Source organism: Tachypleus tridentatus, chromosome 2 (assembly GCF_004210375.1).
Source record: "Tachypleus tridentatus isolate NWPU-2018 chromosome 2, ASM421037v1, whole genome shotgun sequence".
NCBI lineage: Eukaryota > Metazoa > Arthropoda > Merostomata > Xiphosura > Limulidae > Tachypleus > Tachypleus tridentatus.
This window is the reverse complement of record NC_134826.1, coordinates 145,816,531-145,833,711: the sequence shown is the minus strand read 5'-3', so window position 1 is coordinate 145,833,711 and position 17,181 is coordinate 145,816,531. Positions and strand designations below refer to the sequence as shown.

Genomic DNA, 17,181 nt, shown 5'->3' with positions numbered 1-17,181 from the left:
AAAATGTATATCCAGCATTTGTTATACGTATCTACATTGAACTGGGTATAAATAAAGTACAACATATGAAATGCAGTTTTTACAGCTGTGTTATGGGGAAAGGAGAAACTTCAATTCTCTTTCTGCTTATTGTAGCAGAATGCAGAACTTGGTAGTAAACATGTTTAGCTACGTATCTTATTGTATACATATTTTTATGAAGATTTGTTTCTCAAAGCAGTTTTAAAATATTCACATATGACAAGTGTTTATGTCAAGAGGAGGAAGCATCTCATAAGAAGCAGAAATTAATGAAACAAGAGAGAATAGGAAAGAGGGTAAAGGTTGCTTTTATTTTTAAGAAAGGATAAAGGTTGCTTTCACATTTAAGAAATGGTAAGGAAAAATGTTTTGGATTTATAGGTGTTAGTTAAAAGGAAGGGGTGCCAAAAGTAAGTTTAGTTAGCACTGAGGTGCACTTTTTTTAATATTTTAACTGTGGCTGTTTGAAGTGATGGAGATAAATCAAGAGATGCCCATAGTAGGAAACCTCATTTAGCATACTGATAAAGTATTGAGTAATACAGAAATACTAGGTTTAGAAGTTGCTTGCCACCTGCCAAAATGTAGTTGGCAGTTTAGTTTCTGGAATCAAGGAAAATTCCATATTTTTTGTGTATGCAGGATTGTCTAATATTAGAAGATGCCAACCAGAAGGTCTGATTAAAAAGTTTAAAGAATTCCTTGAGAGTTTGAGATAGAAAGAGAAATATTTTAGGAATAATTTGTTGGATTAGGTATGGAAATTAATTGCTTTGTAGAATCCAAGGCTTTAGTGAAATATTGCCTGGGGTATGCTTAAAACAATAGGTGTACTGGTTGGAGCAAGATTAGAGCTAATGTAAATAGGTCTTAAGGATAAATCTGCCAGATTTAAGGGTACAATTTGTTGCTAGTATTCTAAAGTTGGAAGTATTGGGCATGAAAATGATGAATTTAGGACTGGAGTTAAAACTGAAGACTTTGATATAATATGAATTACTGGAGCTGATTTATACTTTGGGCATGTTGGTAGTAGAAGGTATTTTGAAATTTCAAATTATAAGTTGTTTAATAATATATATATATATATTAAAAGGGGGCTGGGTGGATTTTTGTATCAAGGATGAACTACATCCTCTTGAGAAAGAATAATAAAAAATGGTAGTCAAGTAAGTAGTTGAATTTGTATGGACTACAGTCAATGGTTTCAAGAATTATGGGCTACCTGATCAGGTGATATTAATGAGATATTGTATAATGAGAACAGAGTTGTTAATAAAGTTACTGATGCAATAATTATGGGATATTTTAACATTCTACAACAGTGGTTTGAATTAAACGAAGTCGAACATTGAAGAGGAATAGTTTTTTGAGATGGTTTTCTTATGGCAGATGATCAGAAGACTAACCAAACAGAGGAAATGTCATTTTTGATTTATTGTTAACCACAAATGAGGATGCAATTGTATGAACTTAAGTTTGAGAACACTTGCATAAAAGTGATAATTGGATAATAAGGTTTTTATTTTTATTTATATTGAGATAAAAAGAAATGAAATATTAGTTCCTAATGTTCAGAAAGGCACAGATAGTTCTAAAACCATGAGACAAGATATGTTACCAGTGAATAGGAATAATTAGTTTAAAAAGTGATGTGGGACTGATTTGGAAATTTTATAAATGATTTTAATTCAAAATAGGCATCTTCCTATAAAGAGAAGAAGATAATTGGGAAAAAATCATGTCTGACCTGCTTACTACAGACTTAGGAAATCAGAGATAAATGCAGTATATTTAAAATGACAGATAGATTGAAAAATTCATATTTTTAATAAAGTTTGATAAATAATATGAAAGAAATTTTTAAAAAGTGCTTAAGAGAAATAGCTGGTTATTAATGTTCAAGTTCACAGCAAAGATTTTGTTACATGTGTTAAAGGATGGGGTAAGACTTGTTGCATGCTTATTTATAGATGGTCCTGGTACCTCAATTTCATCCACATTCCTTTGTTTTTCAGTGGCCTTGCATATGATTGATATGCCACTCTTGGAAATTCTATACCCTTGATCTTAACATATTATGATATCAGTATACAAATATATTGCATCTAACAAGGCTGTTACATACCCTTCCAAAACATTATCAAGTTATTGGTTGCAAAACACTACTTATGCAAAGCCATTGTATAAATGTAATTCTGATATATTCTACTATAGCTATATCAGTTATGCTTGTCACGTGCCTTTCTGATGTGCTTTATTCCAACAAAGCAAGATGAATCTGGCCCTGTAAACAACAGTTACAAACAGATTAAATCTCTGGTGTGTCAGCAGTAATTTTACGAAGTTAAAAAAACTAACATTTGGAGTTCAATTCTCTTTGGTGGATAAATCAGGTAGCTCATTGTATAGCTAGTTTTACACTAAAAACGACAAAACAGGAAAATTGAAAAACTAATTCATTTTTTAAAAACAATGATTCAACAAAAACAAACCCTGAAAGTAAACAGACACAAAGATAGTGACAACATGACAAGGTTGTGAATTCAGAGATTTTGAAAATAATTTTATAATGCTAATTTCATAGGTGTAAGTACGTTTTTGAAATGTATATACATATTATCGATGAAAATGTACCACAATGTCTGAATTCTAAGGATTCGAATGTATGAGTTATGAACCATTTCTGAGTTTGGTGACTGGTGCCATTGTTAAACGTACTCTGGTAGCACTTATCCACCTGATGAAAATCCAGTTGGAGCATAGGTTACTCATTATGTTGCTTTACCTTAAAAATAAATGCTTGTTTCTTTGTTTTTAAATTTCACACAAAGCTACACGAGGGCTATCTGCACCAGCTGCCTCTAATTTAGCAGTGTAAGACTAGAGGGAAGGCAGCTAGTCATCACCACCCACTGCCAACTCTTGGGGTACTCTTTTACCAACGAATAATGGGATTGACCGTCACATTATAACGCCCCCACGGCTGAAAGAGCGAGCACGTTTGGTGCGACGGGGATTAGAACCCGCGACCCTCAGATTACGAGTCAAACGCTTTATCCACCTGGCCATTTAGGGCCGAGAAAACAAATGCAATTCTACCTACAATTTTTCCAGCTCTGAGTCAACTGCGCTTTGCTTACATTTTAGCATACATGTATATTTCAAGGTATGTACTTTTCTCTGGGTGTAACATGGTGTAACTTACAAATCCTGCTCTGAGAGGACTTTTTCTAAGTTGAAATAAATTTAAACCTATTTGATATCGGCTGTGTTTCACGAACGTATTGCATGGTTGGCCACGCTCCGCTCTACGTCCACAGAGGTATTGCAGAAAGATTAGATTTCTAATGTGTGATTGTCAGATGAAGATGAAAAGTTAGATTTCTGAATAGGCTTTATAAATACATTTAGAACCAAATTGATATATTAAGAGGCCTACAGTTACATACACACTTAGCTAGCAGAGGACGCAGATTTTTGTACTTTGAAAACCATGAAGAAAAATTAACAACCTATTATAAAATAACTGAAGGCTTCCTTTCTTTCTCCGACCTATAGGTTATCACTTTAATGTATTTAACAACAGTAAATATAACCTGAATTTGAGCTATCGCATAAAATACGATAAATTTATTTTAAAAATCACGAAACAACTTTGTATATGTGTAAAAACGGCTGGTATGGGTCGAGAAAATGTTTTATGCAGAGAAACGAACAACGTTTCGACCTTCGGTCATCGTCAGGTTCACAAAGAAAGAAAGAGGTAACTGACCGATAGCTGACCACATGTTTAAAGGAAGTTGTGTAATTGAGTGTAGGAATGTTGAGGGCGTGCTTAGATGTTTGATTATATTTGTTAATATAGGTATAAAGGTGTTCCTTTGTATTGATTTATTTTGGGTTTAAGTTGTTGTATAAGTAAGGCTTCTTTAATTTTGTGTTTGTTTATGTTTGTTTCTTTATTTAGTATTTGAGTGTTTTCTATGGTTATGTTGTGTTTATTTGACTTGCAGTGTTCGAAAACGTGTGAAGGTGACTTTTTATGTTCTTTGAATCTGGTTTCCATTTTTCTACTTGTTTCTCCAATATAGAAGTTGTGGCAGTTATCACATTGTATTTTATAAATAATGTTGATGTGGTGTTTGTCAGTGTAGTTTTTACATAATATAGACCTTAGTTTTGTGCCTGGTTTTTGAATAAATTCGGTCGTTAATTTTATCTGGTGAGCATAGTTTTATGGCTGTGTTTATTTGGTTTTTTAGTATGTTGAGTTTTTGTTTTGTCACATAATATAGACCTTAGTTTTGTGCCTGGTTTTTGAATAAATTCGGTCGTTAATTTTATCTGGTGAGCATAGTTTTATGGCTGTGTATATTTGGTTTTTTAGTATGTTGAGTTTTTGTTTTCTTTCATGTGCTGAGTCCCAAGAAATGTGTAGTCAGTATGGGTGATTTTTCGGTGGATTTCTGTTTTAAATTGTGTGTCGGTTCTTGTAATTTTGAGGTTAAGAAATGATATTTGATTTCTTTCTTCCTGTTCACGTGTGAAGTTAATTTTGGGATGTATAGAGTTAATGCGATTGAAAAAATTAAGTGTATGTTCTGTAGATATGAATAGCGCAATCGTGTCGTCTACATATCTGTACCAGTATAGTGGTGGATATAATGCTGTGTTAATTGTTTGTGTTTCAACTTGTCATAAAAATATTGGCTAGAACTGGTGATACTGGGTTGCCCATGCTTAGGCCATTTGTTTGTATATAGTTGTGATTGTTGAACATGAAGTTTGTCTACATTGTGGTGAATTCTATGAGGGTTGCTAATTGGTTGCTGGGAATGTCTATAGTTGGGTTAGGGTCTCAGATATAGAGTTCTAAGGCTATCTTGCAGGCTTCAGTGGTTGGAACTTCTGTAAAGAGGGATATAACATCGAAATTGGCCATTAAGGCTTTATGATTAAGTTGATTTAGATTAGACTTGAAATTAACAGTCTTTGATGAATGAGCTGGCTGATCTTACATATTTGGAGAATGCTCATGCTATGTATTTACCAAGATTGTAATTAAACGATTCATATGTGGACATTATTGGTCGTAATGGACAATCTGGTTCATGAGGCTTGGGGATGCCGTATATTTGTGGTGTGCGTGGGTCGGTTTTACGTAGGTAGGAATAAAGTGTTTGTGAAATTATGTTGGCTTTTTTCATTTGTAGTAGTAATTTGTTCAGTTGCGTCTCGTGTGTCTTTGTTGGATTTGTGTGTATTGGTTTAAATTTGTTCGTGTCTGATAGGATGTTCTTCATTTTTTAGATGTATTCATTCGTGTTCATTATGACTATAGCGTTACCCTTATCTGCTTTTAGAATTTTTATGTTTTTGTCTTGTTTTAGGTTTTTAATGGAATTAATGTCTCTTTGTAAGATTATATTTTAGCTTTCTGTTTTGTGAAATTATGTTGATGGTTTTGTGAGAAAATTATTTGTAAAAATCGTTTAATATGTTGTTTTTAGGTGTTTCTGGAAAATATAAATTTTTAATTTTTTTCTGGAAAGTTTGGCTGTTGTATGTCAATGAAGTTATCTAAGTTGTCTTCTTTTTGTTGGTTGTTTTCTTGTTTTTGTTTTCTGTAGAGAGTATCACAAGTCTCCTGGCTAGATCTTCAGAACATGTTTTAATTTTTAAGGTTGGAATGTACCTAGGTGCTATTGTGAAGTTAAGTCCTTTGTTAAGTAGATGTATCTCGTCTGTGTTTAATTGTCGGTCGGATCTGTTAATTATGAGGTTAGTCAACGGTTTATCGTGTTGGTGTCTTTTCTGTTGTTTGTATCGTAGTTTCTCTAGTTTTTTGTTGTGGCAGATAAGTGGTATGCAATAATATCTACCCCTTTAATGCTATGAACAAAACATTTTGTTTTAAATTATAGCATACTGGGTTGACATAAATAACAAAACATACACCGTGAGTAGCTAGGTACTACAGCTTGTCTGACACACACATTAATCAGTAATGACGAGAAAACCCACTTTTAGAGTAAAATATATATGTAAAACGGCTCGTTTGGGTTGAGAAAATTTTATGTAGAGGAGCGAACAACGTTTCGACCTTCTTCGGTCATCGTCAGGTTCACACACACACACACAAAATAAAGAAGGTCGAAACGTTGTTCGCTCCTCTACATAAAAATGTTCTCAACCCAAACGAGCCGTTTTTACATATATATTTTTACACATACATTTAGTTTAGTTCTATCCTTACCAGGACTTACCCTGGACTAAATTTTTCTGTAGCCAGACTATTAGCCAAATGATTTTTTTGGTAGCCAATTTTAGCCAGATAGGTTTGATCCGTATCCAACCCTCCAGCCAGTCACATACGATAAGACAGTCAAAGAATAAATGACAACTAAGTTCTTATCATACGTTTTATTTCAATGAATTTATCATTTATCAAATTTATTATAAAACAACAGTTTCACAGTAACAAAGTTCAATGTTTTTCACACACAAATCATTACAATAATGACATGGGAAGACGAATCACTAAATTAAAAGTAATTGTTATTACATGCTGCTAAACAGGGGTCTCTCTAGACTTGCAAACCAGGGAGAAGTTTTGCTCTAATTTTACAAAATTATGGAAAAGTTTACAGTCAATAGCATTCTTTTCTTCTATAATATAATCTGTATGAGATGACTTTTCCTTGAGCTTACGAAGGGTGAGGTTTGGTCTGTTTTGGGAGACCACTTCTCCCAAGTCTCTCTAGTGAGAGCTCTGCTTAATAAAATATATCACTCAAACATCACCAAACTAAACGATAACGGTTGGGTTATTCCTGAACCTCCAAAGCTTTCGAGATCTTTGTTTTGTAAATTTTCACAATTAATTAATATTTGCCGTCCGGGTCAGCCACATAAAGCCTAATTTAGTGAATACATTTATTTAAAGATTTTTATGGTGGTGGTCTAACTTTTCCCTTCAACCTTGTGCAGGTAATTAAGATGTGGTATTGGTAAATTCCTCAAATCTTGCTTGTTACTTCTCATATCTACATGCAAATGTGAATAGAAATAACTACTTGAAATATTTCACTGGTGGATGTTTCTCAGCTTGGGAGGTTTAGTTTGTACTTCTGTCAGAGGTAAATACTGGAAGTCATTGAGGGGTTTATTTAGCCATCGCTACTGTGTGCATGTGTTGGAGGAATCTTTTAGGTGAAGTGGACCTTTTTTTCTACAGGAATAATCTAAGTGAGTACATTAAAGTCGAATGTTTATTTTTTAATAGGAAGAGGGTAGACCTCTAAGAGTTTGTATTAATATTAAGATGGACGTTCTAAACCCCCCCTCCTGTGTTATATTTTTATTTCAAATGCGCTCAAGTTTAAAGATTGCACAGTTTTGTTTTTCTTATGCAAGGTATAAAGAATCTCAACAATTTTGACGGATAAAGTGGTGTCGCATATCGACAAGTTTCATCATTTCAACACTGTCTGACCTTGCACACCTTTCAGGTCGCAGAAGTGAGAGGAAAGACAGTACAACACCCACCCCACAAAAAAAAAAAACAAATCGTGTCGCACGAGTTTGCATGATGCGATTCCAATCTGAAAACCGAAATTATGTTGGAGAATTAGGTACGAATTAGGTTTAAGAACTGCATTTGTTTTCAAACTTTGGAAATTAACATGCAACATTTGTGACTCATTTTTAATTAGCTAGATTGTTTGTTTGTTTTTGAATTTCGCTCAAAGCTACACGAGGGCTAGCCGTCACTAATTTAGCAGTGTAAGAATAGAAGGAAATCAACTAGTCATCACCACCCATCGCCAAATCTTAGGTTACTTTTTACCAACGAACAATGGGATTGACCGTAAAATTATACCGCCTCCGCGACTGAAAGGGCGAGCGTGTTTGGTACGATGGAGATTCGAATCCACAACCCTTAAATTACGAGTCGAACGCTTTAACCCACGTGGCCATGTCGGGCCTAATTAACGAGAAATTGTTTGTACTTAAGCATGAAGCTACACAATGGGCTGTTTATGTCCTGCTCCACCACGAGTATTGAAAGCCGGTTTTTAGCATTACAAGTCCACCGACGAACATTTGGTTTTACCACGTATCTATCTGTTTCTTAAAATATTTACTTAATATTACTTTAAAGGCAAACAAACGTTGTGCGTGCGTCCTATCCTAATCTCACACAATGTGAATGTGTTGCCTTGTATTCCTTCATGTTTCGATACTACTGGTGGGCTTATTTAGTTTTTCACTTAACAATAACCGATTAACCAACCAATGAAATATTGTAGTGTGAAATTGCGTGAAAACAAATTGTATGATGTTAATTTCCGTTCCAGTTTTTTTAATTATTATATATATATCATCCTATATCCCGTTCAAGATTATATTGAAACTGTTTTACTTCTAGTTGTCGCTAGTATATATATTTTTTAATCGTTAGCAGCTTTCCGTAGTGAAAACTCGTATGCTTTTATCGACTTTATTTACATGTTTGTATATGTACGTAAAGTGTGTGGCGGATAAGTGTTTTAAATTATTTTTCAACACAAAATATTGTATCTTAAGTTGAGTATTTTGTACGAGTGACAACCAATCACCTAAGGATGTTGGGTCGATGAATGATTGATGCTGATTGGTTGCCTTCTATCTTACCAATAATTTATACTTACGGGCGGCAGAAGACAGCTGTGGTAGCTTTACCATAAGTATAAAAGTGCAGTATATTTATTCTTGCTACGTAGCTTAGTTTTTACCGTTTTTAAAATATAATCGAAGGAAAAGAGAAATAATAGTGTTTACATATCTAGAGAACTGTGTAGTTTCATTTTATTTCTTCGTGTACGGATCATTAACTAATTGGGTTTTTTTACTCTAGAATGCTCACCGCTAGTACAACGTTAAGTCTACGTATTTTCAACACTAAAATCAGGGGCTTGATTCCCCTCGGTGAGCTGAGCAGATAGCCTGATGTGGCTTTGCTATAAGAAAAAACATCTCCTCCTTAGAATAGTAACTGTTTGCGTTAATCATATATTGCTACTTTAAAGTTCGTTAATAATATTCTGACACTGACGTTTACATCACAGCGTCTTCCTGTTACAGTCAAAGCAGGTTTTCTGAACTCTCGGATGTTTCCAATGACAGCGATTCGGTCACTCGAAGACGACATATCGTGGTTCATTAACATGTGCTCGTTGTGGTGACAAAGACCACGACGCCCACGAGTGCAAACTGGAACCACACTGTGTTAACTGTTGTGGTTCGCATCTTTCTTACTCTATTTCTTGCCCTTAGTTGGTAGAGGAGACAGAAGTGAAACACTTGAAGACTAGAAACAATATCTCCTACCCGGATACTTGGAAGTTATTGTTTTTCACTCCATCTCAAACAGACATTGCTGCATTCTTTCCTCTCCCACAGTGGGAGTGCAGACAAATCTATCCGTGCCTTTAACAGAGTCGTTTGCAAAACATCTGAAGAGTATTTTTGTCCTCCATGGTTAAGAGAGTTGACATATCTACGCCTTCTTCCATCTCTGTATCCATCATTCCTTTCAGTGATCGCCTGGGTTCACTTCCTTTGACTTCGGGTTCAGGTGTTTCCTCAGGTCCATCCTCTTCTGTTGCCCCAAGATGCAAAACGATTATTCGTTCACGCCCTCAGTCACTGGAATCTTTGTTTCCAGATGGAGATTTGCTTATTTGATCCAAGGCAGGATCCATAGAGGTTCATAGACCATAGACCTCCATCTAGTAAAGAAAAAACATCGAAAACAGAAGGGCTCCCCACCCCATTCTCCTTCACATTAACAAAAATGGCCACTTTGATACAGTGGAACTGTCATGGTTTTTATTCAAATATAGATGAGATTAAGGATTTTATTGATTTTTACTATCCTGTGTGTGTCTCCTTACAGGAAATGTTTCTAAAACCTGCCGATACACTCACCCTTCAGCCGATTTCTTTGTACATAAATGACAGATTGTGTGATGGACGAGTGCATGGAGAGGTGGCACTGCTAATTGATCAGCACGTGCCCATCCTATCTCTGCCACTTGATACACCTGTAGAAGATGTAGCCATCTGTGTTTCCTTGGGTCATACCATCACTATTTCTTCTCTGTACCTGGCATCCTATCTTTGTTACTTGATACACCTGTGGAAGATGTAGCCATCTGTGTTTCCTTGGGTTGTACCATTACTATTTCTTCTCTGTATCTGGCTTCTGAAGACAACTATGATCAATCAGACCTTGACGTCCTCATTGAGCAGTTGTCATCTCCTTTTTTAAACCTGGAGGATTTTAATGGACATACTCTCTTTGTAGTGGTACACATATTGATGGAAGGGGTCGTTTCATGGAGTGTATGCTCTTAAATCACACTTTCTCTCTTCAGTACTGGTTCTTATACTTATTTTTATGCACCTATTCAGTCTTTTACTGCTATTGAGCTCTCCGTCTGCTCCCCTTCACTTTTCTCTCACGTTTTTTGGAAGGTTGACAATAACTCACGGGGCAGTGATCATTTTCTTCTCATCTTGATAGAGACTTGCTGTGGTCGATGCCATCCGACATCCATGCCTTGATGGTACTGACATTATTTCACTGCATTCTCAGAACTTCATCCTGCTGTCATTTGTCAGTCATCGCTAGACGACTGTGTGGCAGCAGTGACTGACTGTATTGTCCAGGCAAGTTGCTCAGTGTATTCCTAAAACCACGACACGTTTTCACACTATCTTCCTCTGGCAGAATCCTACCTGCCACATGGCATGGAAGGCTCAGAAACGGGCCTGGGATATCTTTTATATATATTCCACACTTTTAAACCATATTGCTCTTCAGTGGGCCCACGTATATGCTCGGCAGTTCAGGCGTTAAAACGTGAAAGAATCTTGGATTAATTACTCATCCATCATCTCTTCTACCATCAGTTCCAAAGTCATATGGGGCAAGATTCGAAAGGTCAGTGTACAATATGCTTCTGCCCCCATTTCGATGTTGATCTAGAATCATTTGCATACTTCTGCTTCCAACAGGGTATTCACCCTGATCCCCGAGCTTCGTCTTGGAGAGTTTATGCTTTCCATGGTTCCCGAGGCAAAGTGTTTGGGGCTTATCTTTGATTGTAAGCTGACCTTTATTCCACACAAGCAACTATGTGTCAAGTGTACAAGGGCACTGAATATCTTCTGTTCCCTTTTTCCACCTCTTTGGGAGCAGATTGATATTGTATGCTAAAAATCTATTGTACCCTGATTCGAACGAAACTGGACTATGGATCTCTGGTCTGTGGCTCTTCCAGGCCCTCGGTTTTGAAGATGTTGAACCCTGTTCACCATCAGGGGCTTTGGCTCTGCAGAGGGGCCTTCTGCACTTCTCTAGTCCAGAGTTTGTACACTGAGTCTTATAAAACCCCTCTATCCCTCCACCATTTGCAACTGTTTTTACTATATGCTTCAAAACTTCAATCCTTATCACAGCATCCCACTTGAGGTTGTGTTTCCTTCCTCAGTGGGCCGTGCTTTTTCAGAATATTCAGTCTGCCATTGTTCCTTTGGGTCTTTGTATCCAATCATAGGTGGATGAATTCGGTCCGTCCTTGAAGAACATTGCTGTATCCACTGGTCAGCCCATCCCACCTTGGCTTATTAATATCCTCAAATGTGACCTTTCTGTAAATAATCTGAAGAAGACAGATACCCGTGATTGGAAGTACTGTCTATTGTTTACCGAACATCTTTCGAAATCAGGTGACTTTGTGGGATCTGCCATGTTATGTTGTGGTTCAGTGATTGCACACAAAATCTCCTCTGCAGTTTCTGTGTTCACTCTCAAATTGTATGCCATTTCTTTTGTCCTGGATCGCATAAAAGCTATGCAGTACACGAATTGTACTATTTATACTGACTTGCTTAGTTTTATGTTGGCCCTGGAATCACTTCACGATGGTTCTCACCCTGTTCTCATCGATATTCAAAACCATCTGATCCGTTTCTCTCTTTATCATCTACTTCTATCTAGTTCTTCTGGGTACCAGTCCACGTTGGTATTTGTGGGAACGAGCTCACTGACATTGCAGCTAAGTCTGTCTGTTCTGGTGCTATTACAGGCGTGCCTATCCCATACATGCACTACGGTCCTGTATTTAAGGCTCGGCTCCGCGCCAGTTGCCAGTCAACTTGGAGTGAACAACATGGTAACAAGATTTTCCAGATCAAACCTACTATTCCTCCATGGCAATCTTACTTCTGCAAGGATCAGAAGGAGGAAGCTGTTTTGACTCCGCTATGCATTGGTCAGTTTTTTAACTCATCGTTTTCCTTTATCTGGGACTGATGCACCAATGTGCGGTCTGTGTAACTCAGGTCACTGTAAGCCACATTTTACTATTATGCCGTCGTTATGACCGTGAGCGACGGCACCATTTTAGACGTATTTTTTACCATGGTTCACCCTTGACTTGGACAGTGTCATTGGCGATGGTAACACTTTCTACCTGTTACATTTTTAGATTTTTAAGGGCCATCGGTTTTTAACTCTTAAGTTTTTGATTCGAAAATTGTATTTTTTGGTTTAACCCGATTCATTTTTATGTATTTTAATAAAGGTACTTTTATTTTTACTTTGTTACCGGTTGTTTGGCGCAGGTAGCCTAGTTGATTTGTACCGTTAAACATCAAAATAGCCCACGTGTTACTGTAATGGCGTCATTACGACTGCTAGGAGATAGTGTGGCTCAAACTGTTTCGATCTTATAAAAAAAAAATCTCTTCTTATATATATGAAGAGTTGTTGTCCTCTAAACTAGGGCTTCGCGTCTTCGGTTTTAACCGACAAAATAATCCATATAAATCAACCAACCTGACTTGTATTTTATTTGTAATTTATGATATTTGCCAACAAGATTGATACACAGTTTTCTTTGTTAATACATATACATTTTAACATACAAACAATAATTCAGTTTATAATAACGGTTATTACAAATAAAGATTTATTTACAAACAATATAGTCTTTCATCTGATCCGGAACTGAATATTTTATTGACGGTTCACGATGAGCGAATTAATTTCGAGTTTAGTTTACGTGGCAACTAAAAACAGTACATTACAGGTTGGATTTTGTTATTGATCTGAAGTCTGTTAATTCAAAGAACTGACTGTTTATATTATAGATACTCTAAATCTCTTAGACTCAACGTTTCCATCGTCTTATTTTTACATTTTTCATAGTTTGGACTGTTGGTTCAAACCGTAATCCTCAGTTGTGTTTGGGGCATACATTTTCTAATGAATAGACAAAGGTTCTGCATTATTAATGTATAGAAATGATTATTTGGTGAGGTACATATTTTGCTATTCGGAGGAGATTTATCACGTCTGAAAGCATTTGACGCGCAGCTGTTCCACTTTTGTGTATGCTGTACGAATGATAGTTGCTAAGCGTGTTCTCGTGCTATAGGTACGATAATCAATAGGCCAGTTTTAATTGTGATTTTAATAATTTAAGTAAATGAATATATATAAACGCTTCTGATAATATAGTATCTTCAATAATCAAGCGCGTTTTTATTCATGCTATACACAAGTATATGATTTTTATGTTTTTGTATGTCTATTATGGACGACATTCTAATATTTCATTAGAAGTGGTTCTAAGACACGAAAGAAATTATATAATTTTCTCACCATGTATAGTAAATAAAATGAAAGTTATGGATTATTTCATGAACTTTTATTGTGTTGTTATATTCTTTTCTGACAGATTGCGTGTGAAACTGTACTTTCTTTGTTAGCTTCAATAAAACGTTTGTGATTTTCTGATACTGTGTGGTGCACATTGTCAATCTTCATTTTAACCCCTCCCACTGTCTACTTGGCACGTGTTTGTTTGTGCCCTACAGTTTAGACCTCCGTGTTTCATGCATCCAGTTTCTGAAATTTACGTTTAGCTTGCGACATCCTATACAACAAACATCAAACACATTACGTCAAGTAAAATCAAAAATCGTTTGGATATCGAGAGCGTCGCGTGGTAACAGACCATAATAATCAACCACCTCCTGTGACGTACTGTAGGATGTAATAATAGGTAACGTTATGTTTCTTCACTTATTTTTAAGTGTTTCACAAAATTACTTGCTTCATACTTCACAAGGCCGGCATCACATGAATTGGTGATTACTTCCATTTTCTGGAGACAGAATTTTGTAAAGCTGTCCTGCTAAGTTCACGTAACTACTATAATGAAGCTCTGTTATTGAATTGCAACATGCACGTGAAAAGGGTTTTGTGTTTTGACGTTAAATGAAGTCGAACTACAAGTAAAAACCATACATTACTTGGAAAAAGTAATGTGCGGTAAGCCTAACAAAGTATAGCTAATGTCTTGCTATTAAACGCGGGAGTAAGAACTGAGTGTATTTCTTTTCAAATCAGTTGAGCTCAACTGCTGTCTAGTTGGAACATTTTCTAAGTGAGCTTCTCTTTACCAAAAGAGCGTTAAGATGCGCGTATTCGTGATATATTTGGAGCTGCCTCATCCGAAGTAGTTACCATTCTTGTCAAAGAGAATGAAACACGATACATATCTTCCTGTGTTTGAATAATCGAGGTGATTTTAAAACAGTTAATGCGATGAATAATGAACGACGAAACTTTAGTGTGAATATCCATAAATAATTCTAAAAAAACATCAATACTCTGTTAGAAGACTACAGTCCAAGAAACTGCATGGTTTTTGGTAAACTGTTCGAAAATCCGGATTATTCGCGTTATGTTTTTGGTACAAAGTATTAAGGAGGAACTTAGAAAATAGGTGTTAGTAGGTAAAACTGGTTCTTGGTCATGGAACTTGGTTGGTATATTACAATTTTCCCAAACTGTTAACCTGATATCCCACAGCACTAATTGATTAATGATACCAACCCATTTCTTAGTGAACTTTTACAGTGGAGTGTAATTGTAGCAAGTGAAAATAAAATTAATAAACAGGATGTTAATCACGTGTGTTACATGTTACACACTATCAAGTTCTATTTGATAATTGGATAAAACAAATTTAACTTAAATTTTCAAAGATCTCAACTGTTTAATCAGTCAGAAACTCCTTTTGAAAGCAGTAATTTTTGTTGTCAGTTTGCCTTTAGCTTTTGAAAAATATTATTTGTATAATCCATTTAAAGGAGTAATCCTTTAGGGATCTTTATTTCTTTTTTGCAGATTGTTGGTTAAGTTAACAGACTGTATGTTTTGAAACGTAATTAGTTAATACAATCTACACCCTTTATTGTAATTAGAAATTTTTTAACACGTTTCCTAAAACTTTCTCAAAACTACAAACTGGAGTATTTCATAACTTTTTGAAATGTCATACTTGTTCACCATTGTTTTACATTTCTGATCCTTGAACATTCTGATGTTCAAATCAATTTAAACTTCAAACAACAATATGAGGAAAAATCGTCCGGTCTTGACCGTCACCTCACTGCTGTGCAGAATAGCATCTGCAAAGTTCAACCCACCATGGTTGCAGTATCCAGGACGTGTACAGTTTGCAGGTACTTAATCTTCAATGCTGTAAAACCTTAGTTGAGTATCTCAACACCCATCTTGGTTGCAGTATCTGGAACATGCACAGTTTGTAAGTAGTTTTATACTATAAACTTTAAGTAATCCAAACCAGACTGTCAGTGAGGTGTCACTTTTGTTCCTCACTGGTGCAACGGTAAGTCTACAGATTTATAACACTAAAATCAGGGGTTCGATTCCGCTCGGTGGACTCGGTAGATAGTCTGATGTGGCTTTGCTATAAGAAAACGCACACACACACACAGTTTTGTTGGTTTTTTCAAAATTGCATTTTAATTATATTTTAGCCAGTAGTTTGTTGCTTGTGGAAATTATTCCGTGATTAGCAGTAGACTATTTGCTTTCAATTAAAACGTTTCTTCTAAGTACAATTTTTTTTTATTATTCAAAAAATTAAGTCTTAAGACTAAACATTGTACAAGTGCTTGAATGTTCAATAAAACCCTATGTGTTTAGGAATCTGCATGTTATACTCAACTGTTTTTGTTAACCTATACATCATTGTACATCCATTGTTAACATCATGAAGCTTGCAGTGATGTATATTCACAGTACTACGTACACCTCTCTAAGTAATAAATTCTAAAATCTGATTTTTTTCTCACACTTGATAAGTTTTGATAAAAGTCTGTCATTCATTTTGACTGTGTGTGAAACTTGTGGTGGTTCAGTAACTACATCATGAAGCTCTTCAAACTTGATGTGTTTTGTTAACACTGTAATAACACAGAAAAAAAAAATTGTAGGTTAATGTTGTAGATTATCGTTCCCATGAAAAAGTTAAACTGTAAATTTATAAGTAATTTCATAAACATTTAGTTTTGTAACTTGGGCCAGTTGTAATAGTTTTATGTGGGAAGGAACCTGCCCGTATAAAAAATGAAATATTGATATATTTGTTACTTTTTACAAATATATACTAAACTTCTCTGTGATTATTGTTGGGATTCATTCATCTGTGTACTTACTGACTTATGCTTTCAGCAGTAGGAGTAATACAGGCGAGTCTGTTTCACTTATGATTTAGGCCTGTATTGTCCATACCAGTAAACTGTACAGATGTGCAAGTTTTGATAAAGCAAGTTTACGAAAAACATGTTTACTTGGTCAGATATAGATAATGTTCAGAAACATTAACTTGTGATTTCAAAGTCAACTAGATGCAGTGTGATATAATTCATGGACATTGTGCATTTTGTTACATTAAGAAACAGATTGTTTTCGTTGTGTAGAATATTATGCTTTTGTAGCACATTCTAAAGGATTTGGAGTAAATGTAACATTGAATATTTTGTGATTTAGTAATTTTTTTAACATGTTTCCACTGTCCTCATTAAAACCAATGAAAACCTTGGAGTGTTTTATCAGTGTTTGTTAAGATGAAATAGTTTCATTTTTTTATTTAGACATCTGTCTGATTTAAACATTATATAAAAAAGTTTATAGCTTAAAATTTTTAAGTCCCATATTTTTAATCAATTGTGATGTATTATTAGTTAGATATAACTTGATCAGCATTTTCCTTCCTGTCACATGTT

The 17,181-nt window shown here is 35.4% G+C and overlaps 1 protein-coding gene across 2 annotated transcripts in view; it reads left to right on the top strand.

Annotated features, from left to right (window-relative positions):
* The window catches only part of LOC143245307 (retinoic acid receptor RXR-like), a 39,676-nt gene that overhangs the window by 1,256 nt on the left and 21,239 nt on the right, over positions 1-17,181 (top strand). The window lies entirely within an intron of this gene.